This window comes from Thamnophis sirtalis, unplaced genomic scaffold (assembly GCF_051295495.1).
Source record: "Thamnophis sirtalis isolate CommonGarterSnake01/CBP01778 unplaced genomic scaffold, rThaSir2_p1.2 scaffold_1, whole genome shotgun sequence".
Taxonomy (NCBI): domain Eukaryota; kingdom Metazoa; phylum Chordata; class Lepidosauria; order Squamata; family Natricidae; genus Thamnophis; species Thamnophis sirtalis.
In genome coordinates, this window is record NW_028261381.1 from 105,907,783 (window position 1) to 105,920,463 (window position 12,681).

General features: G+C 37.2%; 1 protein-coding gene across 3 annotated transcripts in view; it reads left to right on the top strand.

Moving 5' to 3' along the window:
• Positions 1 to 12,681, top strand: part of CSTPP1 (centriolar satellite-associated tubulin polyglutamylase complex regulator 1) — a 138,845-nt gene that overhangs the window by 95,079 nt on the left and 31,085 nt on the right. The gene's annotated exons all lie outside the window — the stretch shown is intronic.

A 12,681-nucleotide genomic window follows, 5' to 3' on the forward strand; every position in this document is an offset into this window, starting at 1 on the left:
GGTCATAAGTCACTTTTTTCAGTGCCATTGTAACTTTGTATGGTCACTAAATGAACTATTATAAGCTGAGGACTACCTATATTACAGAGAGGCAAGGTCAGACTCTGTTGCCAACTCCTTGAAGGAATTTTTTTGGTTATTCTGCTTTTCACACCACTTTCTTATCCATCTTCTGAATTTTTCCAACAGCTTAGAGATTAAGCATGAGGTAAAAGGACACATAAATACAGTATATAATGAAGAAAGTTCTTATTTCTCTGCATTTCTCTTTTTTCTAGTCTTTCAAAGCACAAAGAATATCTAAAGAAGATAATTTCTTCTTTATGATTTTCCTATCTGTAACCAGATGGAAAAAGGCTTGACAAGGGAACAAAAGGAGCTACGTGAACAGATCATTTCACTGCTTGCTTACTTGTTTCTTTTCTTCTCCCTTCAGTTATTATCTATGATGCAGAATTAAAAGGAAAGAGAGAGAGTGGACTGACTTGCTAAGAAACCTTTTAGGTGAAGAGATTGACTGACAGCAATCCCATCCAGAATGGTGGACCATTAATAGTAATTGCCATGCTCAGACACCAAAGTGATGGATGAAAATCCCACTGTCATCAGGACATCTTACAGAATGACAGATACTGCATTTCCTTTCTCAGAAATCTTGTCATATCCATAATGATTGCTATTCTGTTAAGTACAAGAGATGATGCATGATTGGACAGTTTTGATTGCCATGTCAAAATATAAAAAGAAACCTCAGATGCCTTAAAATTAGCCTTTCTCTCAATATTAGCAATTTTCCAAAGCCTAATATTAGTATTCTTTGAATATGTTCTATTACAATACCTTTCTGTGATTATTTCTGTCATTTGTAAGCTTGGACAAGTTTTAATTCTTTTAGTGTAATTTCTGTAAATTCTACAAACCAAAGGCAGAAAATTGTAAAGTGTTCTGGTATGTAATTTTTTTAAAGAGATAGTTCAGTTTCTGTTGCTTAATCTTTAACAGGAATAGCGGGAATGTTTGGATTGATCAAACTGTATGATTCTTTGATTTCAGTTTGCTTCCACCTCAGAATACAGAAACAATACCAAATTCATGCATTCATATTCTCTCTCTTCTCTCTCTCTCTCTCTGTCTCTCTCTCTGTCTCTCTGTCTCTCTGTCTCTCTCTCTCTCTCTCTCTCTCTCTCTCACACACACACACACACACACACACACACACACACACACACACACAGGGATTCTAATCTAATTATATTTATATTCTTTTTTTTTAAAGGCACGTGCTTACTTTTATAATTAGAGTTCCTAAATCCAGAATTTTAATATTTGAGGGAACAAAGATGAGAAAGAAAAGGTTTTATTAGCTAGCTATATATGTGTTAGTTTGCCTTGAAGTCAATGGTAACTCCTGTCAATTGCCTAAACTAGCCCCTATTAGACGTTTTGGCAAGGTTTAAATGCATTTACAGTGGGTATTTAAAGTTCTTAATGCGTACAGAATAACTCTGAAAAATATTTTTCTTTTCTTTTAAAAATATATTTTACAAATTGAGCTAGTCACCAAACCAGGGCACACTTCTAACTGAGCACCCAGATTGAGTCTGAAAGGGATAGGGTCTGAAAGACGTGGTTGTAAATGGGTCTGGGGTAGCAACAGCTGCAAGTTTACAGTGTCAGGGCAGCCCAGATGCTGGAATATCAAGTGCTGTTGCAGCCCCAAATGACATCAGCCGATCTGCCCACATACCAGAGAATTTAAGGCAGTGTGTATATGCATGTATGAGAGAAGATGTGTTTGTGAGTTTCTTGTTAGCCTTGCAAAATATATGTCTTCATTCGTTTATACTTAATTTTTTCCCTGATTTAAGGCACTGATTTTAAAAATTCAACAAAAACAAAACTTTATTAGAGCTTTCTTTATTGAAAAAGTGCAAAAAGTATACATTTTCAATCTAATCAGGTCAATACAATCAAGTGGAGGGTTATTTTCATCACTAATTTTAGGGCTAGCAAAGATTTGGCAATTTGATAAATCTGGTAGAAAATTCATGACATAGGCATCTTTTCCAGAACGGATTAGGTAACATTATAATCTGATGATACCTGCATCATGTGGATTTTAAATATTTACTTTTCTGATATTACTGGTTAAAACTACAGATGAGCTCCCATTACCAGTTAATATACAGTAGATTTATTAAGATGGCCAAGATAACTTCTGTGCAAAGCCAGACATGAAATGAAATCACACCTTAGTTATTGCTTTTTTCCTTCATTTTAAAATTAACAAATACCACTTGGTTAATTGCATTTGTCTTTATGATGTAGTTTTTTTCAAAGCATATATCTTAGGTTGTGGTAGATTTTCTAAAGTCCAGAGGCCAGTATGAAAAAAAAAAAGAATCATAATTTAGGGGTCTGCATAGAAGACTGCAATTTAGATGTGCTGATTTTCTTCTGACCTTTTGTTCAAACAGCCACTTCTGTGGTTGATGTGAACAATCTGTGCTTCATGATGGGAAAATGAATACTGTTTTTAAATACTGTAAGGAAATCTCTGTTCTCCACTTCACTCTTCCAGTTTGACTTTAAGCCTCTTGGAGTTCATGGGTGGTACCGAAGGCTTGAATGGTATGCAATCATTCTGGTTGGCTCGTACATGGATCACAGTATGGCCTTTTAAAGATAAAGCATTTAAAATGGTAATTTGTGGTACAGATGGATTACAAGAAAGTTCTATTTATTGTGATAGTATCTTACTGTGTCCTGCCATTGCCTTCCTTGTGAAACAGCCATGAGGACTGTTGACTTGATTGTGGGCTGGCCTGTGGCCTGAGTATCCTAGAGACAGGAAGAATCTGCGTGGTCATGTACCCAATGACTCTTGTTTATTCTGAGCAGCTCTTGGCAATTTCATTAGATAGGTTTTTTTTAGAACTGGGCCTTTAGTGATATCATTGTAGTTAACTGGAAAGCAGTAACCACAGCAAATGGTAGACATTGCTCAGGGACGGTAATAATCATATTTTGGATGATGTAGCACAGAAAATGATAGCAATAGCACTTAGGCTTATGTACCGCTCCATAATGCTTACAGCAATCTCTGAGTAGTTTACAAATGTCAGCCTTTTGCCCCCAGCAATCTGGGTCCTCATTTTACTGACCTTGGAAAGATGGAAGGATGAGTCAACCTTGAGCTGGTCAGGATCAAACCCCTGGCTATGGCCAGAGTCTGCAATACTGTATTCTAACCATTGTACCACTATACAGTGGTATTTCTTGATATTTCTGGGCATGGCTGAATTTTGATAGCTCTCCAGGAATTGTAGTGGGGGCATGGCAATAAAACGGATTTTATAGTTGGTATCTGCAGCTACCAAGAGACAAACTAGGAAGCACTGTAAGATATGACACAACATTGGGTTGATTGAATGTATATATAAATGAAGAAAGAAGAGAGAAGACAGATTAAAAAGAACGGCCATGAATAGTTTTTGATTGTTCCTTAAATAGTTATAATTTGACAAGACTTTTTAAGGTAAAAAAGAATGTATATAAATGTAGTCTCCATCCTCTTAAGGGTAATGGCAGTTGGCTGTAACTTTCTTCTTGATAGATATGTATGTCCAATAGAATTAAGCAACGAAATAAAATGTCTAGATTTTTTAAATTTATGGAATATAGTTAAGTGAATTTTGAAAGGGTTAACCAACTTACTTAAATTCTTAGTTTCTAAAACCATTCATCTAGATTTATTTCATGGAATTCTATCTTAGTCCTTAGTCCTTATTAACAAGAATAATTTGTATTTTGAGAGTTGTTTATCAGTACTATCATCTCTATAATTGGCATGTATGCTGTAATGTCAAATATCATCATATTTATGTATCTTATATAAAGTAACCAGATTTTAAAATTGGTAAAGCGGGACACCATTGACGGGGTGTGTGTGTTCTTGATTAAAAATTTGGTCTATGGAAGTTGATAGGACATTCTAGGCCCAACAAGTTAAAATACTCACCACTTAGTTCAATATTCAAGAAGAAAAGTGGGAGGGGGGAATCAAAGGGGTGCCCAACACGTAGCCCAGCATGCCCAGATCCTTCTTCTCTCCTGGCCTCATCTTCACCCTCTGGCTGATGCCCACCACCGGCTGCACCGCGGCCGACTCGCCCCGGGCGGGCTGGAAGGCTTCGGGTGGCTCCTGGGTGGTGGGCGTCCAGGTGGGAAGGGCCGGCGAGGGGGTGGCAGTGGCATCTTTGGTGGTGGAGCAGAGGCGCAGCAGCGCCAGCAGCAGCAGCGCCAGCACCAGCAGCAGCAGCACCAGCAGCAGCAGCGCCAGCAGCAGCAGCGCCAGCAGCAGCAGCAGCAGCGCCAGCAGCCGGGCAGCCTCCATCGGGCGGCAAGGCGAGCTGCAGGCAGGGCTGCTCAGCCAGCCCGCCCCGCGTTTCCTGCTAGTGCTTGGCAGCGCGCAGCCGCCGCACAGCCTCCAGCCCCACAGGCTGCCCTCCCGGCGCACAGCCACTATAGACAAAGATAGACCTGGAAAAATGAGTGAAAATGTTTGCAAGAGGAAGCCACGTGGTGGAGCCAAAAAAAGGGTGGGGCACCCTTTCTTCAAAAATCGGGACTTTTTAAAAACGCCGCGGGACACAGGACAAATTATTAAAAATCAGGACTGTCCCGCCAAAAGCAGGACGTCTGGTCACCTTAATCTTATACTATAAAGAACCATACAATATATGGCTTTGAAAATATCTAATCCAATCCCTAGTATGGTAGAAATCCACATCTTCAAAAGGTAGCCCTTCAGTTTTTGTTTAAATACTTGCAGTGAAAACAAGTTCACCATTTCCTAAATGTGACCCAAAATGTGATATGCTTTCCATACAAGTCTAAAAATAGTTTGAGAGAACCCAATGAAATATATAAAAAAAATACTTTATATTAGCAATATTTGGTAGTCCTATTTTAAACTAATCAAATCCACTGCACCAAATGCATGGATTGATTAATTGATATAAGATTAAATTGAAATGGGGAATGCATGAGGAAAAAGCAACCACCATACATCTGAGAAAGCTAAATGTAACTCACAAAAGCTTATGCTTTTTAATAAAATTTGATAGTTGGTTGATTCTTGACTTATTTTTGATAAACCATGCTAGCTTCTGACAAACAATGCATCCTTTTCTAAATGTTAGCAAATTCTGTTTAATAGTCTATTTTAAAATTTTGTCCAATATAAATCTGAAGCTGATTGGCTTGATTGACTTTTTCCCTCTTTTTGAGAAGAGGAACAATATTTGCCATTTTTTAGTCATCTAAATTTTCCATGAAATGTATTGAGATAGTTTGGTACCAATTAATGTCTACTTAGCCTGAGCAATTCTAGATGTCCCACTCTTTTAAACATAAATGAAGAAATGTCTAATAGATCTAAAAGTTCTATGTACTTGAATATACACCAGTACACTTAGAAAAAGATATAAAAGGCAATAAAGTCACACTAGACTTCAAAACTTCACTAACACAGTGATGCCTTCAGTGTATCTCATCTAATTACATTTGCTTGCAAAATTCCATGAATGGGGTTTTTTTTGTTTCTTTGGTTATTTTTATTACAAAAGGGATAGGATTTAGACTATAACTCAGATTTTGATAGGCATTTGAAACCATTAGAAATGGGTCTCCTACCATATACTGATTTGGACTCTTATCTTGGATATTTAAAGTACTTAATCAGAAGTTTACTTAAAAGACTGTTTATGCTCTTCTAATGGGAAAAGGGCTTGCCAGTGTAGACCACTTGATTATGAGTAAAGAAGTATTAGCCTGGTTGCAAGCCAACCAACCAATAGTAGTATTCCAGTATTTGAGGGGCTGCCACAAAGAAGAGGGAGTCAGCCTCTTCTCCAAAGCACCAGAAGGCAAGACAAGAAACAGTGGATGGAAACTGATCAAGGAGAGAAGCAACCTGGAATTAAGGATAAACTTCCTAACAGTGAGTACAATTAACCAGTGGAACAACTTGCCTTAAAAAGTTGTGGATGCTTCATCACTGGAGGTTTTTAAGAAGAGTCTGGACAGCCACTTGTCTCAAATTGTATAGGGTCTCCTGCTTGACGAAGGGGTTGGACTAGAAGGCCCCTTCCAGCTCTATTCTGATTCTGATTAAGATCTGGATGTTTGGCAACCTATTTGCCCTTCCAATCAATTCCCAAGCATCTGAAAATTATGTGATGGCCATTTTCAGCTCACACTCTTCCAGCTTGGCCAGAAATAAATAGGTCAATCCTCACTTAATGACTGCCCTTTTTTGTGACCACTTAAGGATACAATGGTGCCAAAGAAGGTTTGCAAACAACCTTTGTACTTATGATTGGTACAGTGTCCCCACAATCACATGACCTCCAAGGTTCCATCCAGCTCTATTCTGATTGATTGACTGATTAATTGATTGAATGTTAAGATACTGTTCTAGAAAGCAGGGTACTGTATTCTACTCCTACTTTATGCATGAAAGCCTGCCAGTTGACTGTGTGTTAGTTACTGTCTCAATCCAATCAATTTCCAGGGTTGTTATAGAAAAAAGACCGGAGGTAGGAGAGTTAGGTATGTTTGGTGCCTTGAGTTGATTGGATAGATGAATAGACAGATTAGATAGATAGATAGATAGATAGATAGATAGATAGATAGATAGATAGATAGATAGATAGATAGATAGATAGATAGATAGATAGATAGATAGAGAAAATTACTGAGAAACAGATTATCACTGACCAAGCTTCATAAATGTTCTATCTATGTTACCAGTAAAGTAAATACTGGAAGCTTAAAAAAGCATGATTTCTGTTCAGCAGTCACCTTATGCATTTGATATAGTATATTTGTAGATGAATTAATGATTTTACTATTTTACTATTATTGCATTATTTCTTTCAATTAAGCTTTCATCATCCAAATGATCAAAAGTAATAGGAATTATAAATTTATCTATCTATAAATCAAAATATGTCCATAAATATATAAATCTAAAACTATAAAATTGGTTTCTAGCTATTTTTTTTCACAAAGACAGAACAATAAATGTTTTGGTGGGTCTACAGAAATTTTACAAGCTAATTGTGTGCAGAATCTTGTGAAGTTCTTCCACTAGGATCCTGGCTCCAAATCAGCTGATTTTATATCCCTATTCTACTCTAAAGTGAACTTTCTAAATTATATGTATCAAACACAAGCCAATTACACCTGAATTCATTATTGAAGCACAACTAATAAGTCAGCACATTTTGTAAAGCCAAGTGGCATTCTCTGCATAAAAAATAGGAAAATGTGATAAATCACTTATATTAGGAGCCACTATGGAAATCATGACTAACCTCAGCAGGAATTTTTTATCCTGTTACATTTTACAACAAAGAAGAGCTTACTATACTGTACTTGTAAAACATTTTACTATGTGAACATCCTAGAATAAAGACATCATTATTCATTTACTTTGTAAAATCAGACTGTGCAAAGTGAAAAGATTCAGAAGTTCCAACACAGGAAAATGACCAGATGTTTTCTTTAAATTTGCAGACCATATTATCTAACCTATAATGATGTAAGCAGTATCACTTCACCATACTTGATAAATGACTTTGTACATACTCTATTATCTATAGACAGATCTCAAGGTTGAATTCGTAACTTCAGGCAGTCTTATACTGAATACCAAGTACTCTTAATATCTGCTATTCTTTAAACCTCACTGCAAAAACTGTATATTTAATGTATGAATTCAGCCCAAACACCGTTTCTTTACTCTCTGTGGAAATATGCAGGCAGACACTAAATAAGTTGATAAGAAATAGTACAAAAAAATAAGAAAAACATGTGGCCATCATCCATACTGGACTTTCCCCCTTGTCCATTTGGAATTGATTTGCATTTTAATAGCTGACTTAGTGAGATGAATATGTTTCCTTCCTTCTACCTGTTCCCTCTTATTACTCATGTTGTAGTGTTCCTTCCTGTACATCATATCACACCTGAGAATCTCCAAGTAAATGCCAGGTGCACGCCTTTCTCCTCTTAGATTAAGGAACATTACTAATGTGAGGATATTTCTTTGGCATACAAAAAAATCCCCACCACATGTCTACTTGCTGATTTACTTTTGCATACTCAGTTTATAGAACTTGCTATTTCTTACAATAGCATTGCATGTTGCACACATTTTGTGCATATTTTGTACATGCATACACATGTTTTGTATTCACCAACAATCAATTACTGCACATTTTCCTGACAATAAAAAGGACTGTACACTCTAGATTTAAAATAAAAACTGAAAATAAAAATACAAAAGATATACCAGTAACAAAATAAAATACTTTGATAAAGAATAAATTTTCAATAATTAATGTTCAACACAGAACACATAGTACCTAAATACATAAAACTGCCTTAAGGGTATACTACTAAAGAATCACACCTGTTTTTGTAATTTTTTCCCTCAGTCATATTTGTTTTGCCTTGACCCTGTTAAAATGGTGTCAAGTTTTATAGTCTTGGTTCCTTTGTGCAGCCAGAATGTTAAATACATTTCTTAAAATTCAGTGCAGAGGTTTGGAGCAAAATAGAGTAAAAAATCTGAGAAGAGAGGGAATAAAAGAGAAACACCACATCTGTACCTGGTTCTATCTTCTGCCACAAAAAATAAAGGGGAAAAAGAATGCTACCAGCATCCCTGAATGAATTCTACCTCTTATTTAAACACTAGACTAAGAGCATCTTTCTCCAACCAGGTGCTCTAGAAACATGTGGGATTTCAGTTCCTATAATCCTCAACAAGCATTATTTTTCATCATTAGGAGAAGATTGTGATGGCTGAATTGTAATATATCTGGATTCTAACATAACATGGGAAAAATTGAGCTTAAAATCTGCCTACATATGGGTATGATTAAATATGCAGAAATAGAAGCTGGAAACTCATGAATATTCAAACTAAGTCTTAATTTGTTTAAACGTTGTAAAATATCAAATGTCTATGATGATACCCAATTGAAATACAGGCAAGGATCCCAGATTTATGCACAGTAGCTTTCCAGGATCTCTTTTGCTAGTGTGATCCTTTACCCACCCCTAAAGGCCAAAGAATTCTCCAAACCCCAAAGCATTCTCTGTAGCTTCATTGTATGAGGCACAATGGGCTGCAATCAGGAGAAGAAAGCAGTAACTTTGTAAATGCATGCCAGTGCTTAGTTTGAGAACATGCAGGGGCCTCTTTTGATTCTAGCTGCATTAATTAAATATTGGAGCAGAGAAGTAAATGCTCAATAGAGGGATAAAAAGTAACTGAGCAAATGAGCTCTAACTATAGCCGTCCATTTAGTGCCCTTTGGCTTCACTCCCTTCCTGTATTTGGCTCTAGTTTTACTACTGGCTTTTCTTCCATTCTTTACATTCTTCTGCATATAGAAATTTGTCAAAAGTATTGCTATTCAGCCAGCCTTCTCTTTAACTTCAGTCCACAACCTTTTGGACTGGGAACTTACAATCATGCACGGTTTTTTGAGATAAGTATCTTTCCATTCTCTTTCCATCCCATAAATGCTCTTGAGCTTCACCTCTTTGGTCTTCTCTCCTCAAGAACCACAGAGGCTTTTCTTTGCCAAGCTTTTACAAAGCAGGACTCTTAAGAGATGATTCATTTGGTTGGCTACTTTGTGTATTTTGGATCTTGTCTCTTTGCCTTTCTTTAATACATTGACTAGTTTTGCACACACAATTCCAAGAAGCCGTCCAGCTGCCTTACTAGATGCCAAAGCAATAATGTTTGTGGGTTTAATCGCCATACTTCTTCATATATGTCCTTAGATCTTGTTTGCCTTTCCTAATGCTGCCAGATGTTGCTTGGAGGGTTTTAACAAACATGTGGTAGTGAATGTTCCCGTACCAGTGATTTTTTTTTAACAGATTGAAACTACTTGGTTTTAAATAAGTCTTTTGGACCAAACTAAGTATTACATGAAAAGATGTGTAGATTACTTATGATACCTTTTTTTTTTTTTAAGCAGGGAGTATCTTTTTCAGCAAGACAATTTGGATCTGTGTATGCATGCTTATGAATGTGTACATACGTATCTAGGATTTAATTCAAGTTGACACTGAACTTCTTGGCTGCCCAGGAAAATGGGGATTTATATATGCGTTTACCTAGAAGCATTCCTGGGTTTGCAGGGTAACAGTGAAGTGGGAAAATGGCACCAGTACTTTTCCTCCCTAAATTTTTAATTTGAATTGCCCTTCTCAAAGGAAGTATTGCTCTGTAAAAGGACTAATTGTGTGTTTTCTGTATGAAAAAATCTCAAGGTTTCCTCCCATACACACACACACACACACACACACACACACACACACACACACACATCCAGTTATTTTTTGAGTCATATATTTTCTTTTGAAACAAAATTCCTAATTATATTATTTTATTTATATCAATATATTTCTTCAGAAGCCCCATTATGTTTAATAAGGTTTATTCTCATAAACGTACCCCTCGCATCCTGGACATAAATTGTTTCAACTCCTACCCTCAGTATGACACTATAGAGCACTGCACACCTAGACACAAGAACAGTTTTTCCCCAAACGCCATCATTCTACTAAACAAATAATTCCCTCACCACTTTCAAAATATTCACGAAGGCTGCATTGCTATTACTATTAGTCTTCTTATCGTTACTATCACTCATCTCCTTCCACTTATGACTGCATGACTGTAAGTTTGTTGCTTGTATTCTTACGATTTATATTGATATTGATTGTTTCCTGATTGACTATCATTAAGTGCTGTACCTTATGATTCTTGACGAATGTATCTTGTCTTTTTATATACACTGAGAGCATATGCACCAAAGACAAATTCCTTGTGTGTCCAATCAGACTTGGCCAATAAATTATTCTATTCTATTCTATTCCATTCCATTCTATTCTATGTGCAGGATTAATTCCTTACTCTCTGTGTTGAGTATTTGTTTAAAACAAGCCAAAGTTTGCATCAATGCCCCTTATACAGTTCGTTTAGCAGAAGTTTCAATAATTTGGGCATACTGTAGAATGTTGTGATGTCAGGAGAAAAGGTATGACTAAAAAGCAGATTTTGAAATGTATGATTGAAGGCAGAAGTGGAGAGGCTAGGAAGGAAGCAAATACTATGCCCCAAAGAGATGGAAATTTTGTAAAAACTAAATATGATGCTGTGTACAAAGAAGTATTTGAAATGTAGCATGCGTAGGGCCTGTTTCCTGTAGTTCCTGGCAATAGATTTTGCTAAAATAGTCACTATACATACTGCTTTTGTTAAGTGATCAAAGCATTACCTTGCTAAATCTGACAATTACTCTGTACCATGGACTAATCTTATATGTCCTGAACTACAATTAAAATAGGATTGAATGATTTTTCTGCCTAATTAGTAATCTCTGAATTAGGAGGTTTAATATCATAGGCTTAACAATTTTCCACATTCCTGAATGTTTCACATCCCATATAATGCACCCTGTCTTTAACAATATTTTGGCCTTCCCTATTAACATATGGGCCATATATAAGATAAAATTTAAATACAATAAAATATTGCCACATGCTGTCTAATATGAAGTACAGATAGGCCTCCCTTATTGACTGCCTCATATAACAACCGAACCGAGGTGGCGCAGTGGTTAGAGTGCTGTACTGCAGCCACTTCAGCTGACTGTTATCTGCAGTTCAGCGGTTCAAATCTCACCGGCTCAGGGTTGACTCAGCCTTCCATCCTTCCGAGGTGGGTAAAATGAGGACCCAGACTGTGGGGGCGATATGCTGACTCTGTAAACCGCTTAGAGAGGGCTGGAAGCCCTATGAAGCGGTATATAAGTCTAACTGCTATTGCTATTGCTAACTGCTCGAAGTTATGATAGTGAGAAAAAATAACTTTTCAGCCAAGTCACACATTTACAACCTTCACAGCATTCCTTAGTCACATGATAGCTAAAACAGTCCGTTCACTTGTTCTGTGTCTGACTCTTTCCCCCCTTTTTCCCTCTCTTGTAGAGAGGAGAGCTTGGAGAGGAAGGGATTACAAGAGGATAAGTAGGCACACAATGGGGAACATACATCAAAAAGAATGCACTAGCATCCCCAACCACAAGGGTTGAGAGCTGGAAGCACACTAGGCAAATGTGCTCCTGTGTGCTTCCTTTTTCAATCTCTCTGCTGTGTAAAGGGGAAAATAAAAAATAAGTAAACAAACAAAACCAAAACAGATCAGGCCCAAGATAAATTGTCTAAATAAGTGATTTAGGCAATCTCTCCTGTGCTTGAGCTGGGTTTTTTTTTTCTTCTTTTCTGCTTACAAAAGAGTAAGCAGGCACATAATGAGATATATACTGGCAGTTTGCCTAGTGCAGTGTTGGTGAACCTGTTTGGCACTGAATGCCAAAACAGGAATGTGTGCATGCGCGTGAAGGAGCACTGGAAACCAGAAGAACAGTTCCCCGGCACGCATTTGCATGCTGGGAAGCTAGTCACCTGGTCTTCCAGTTTCTGGCACATATGCACACATGAAGACCACCTGGCCGGCGTGTATGCGTGCGCTATAAACCGGAAGCTCAGCTTCCCAGCACGCACATGTGTGCCAGGGAGCTG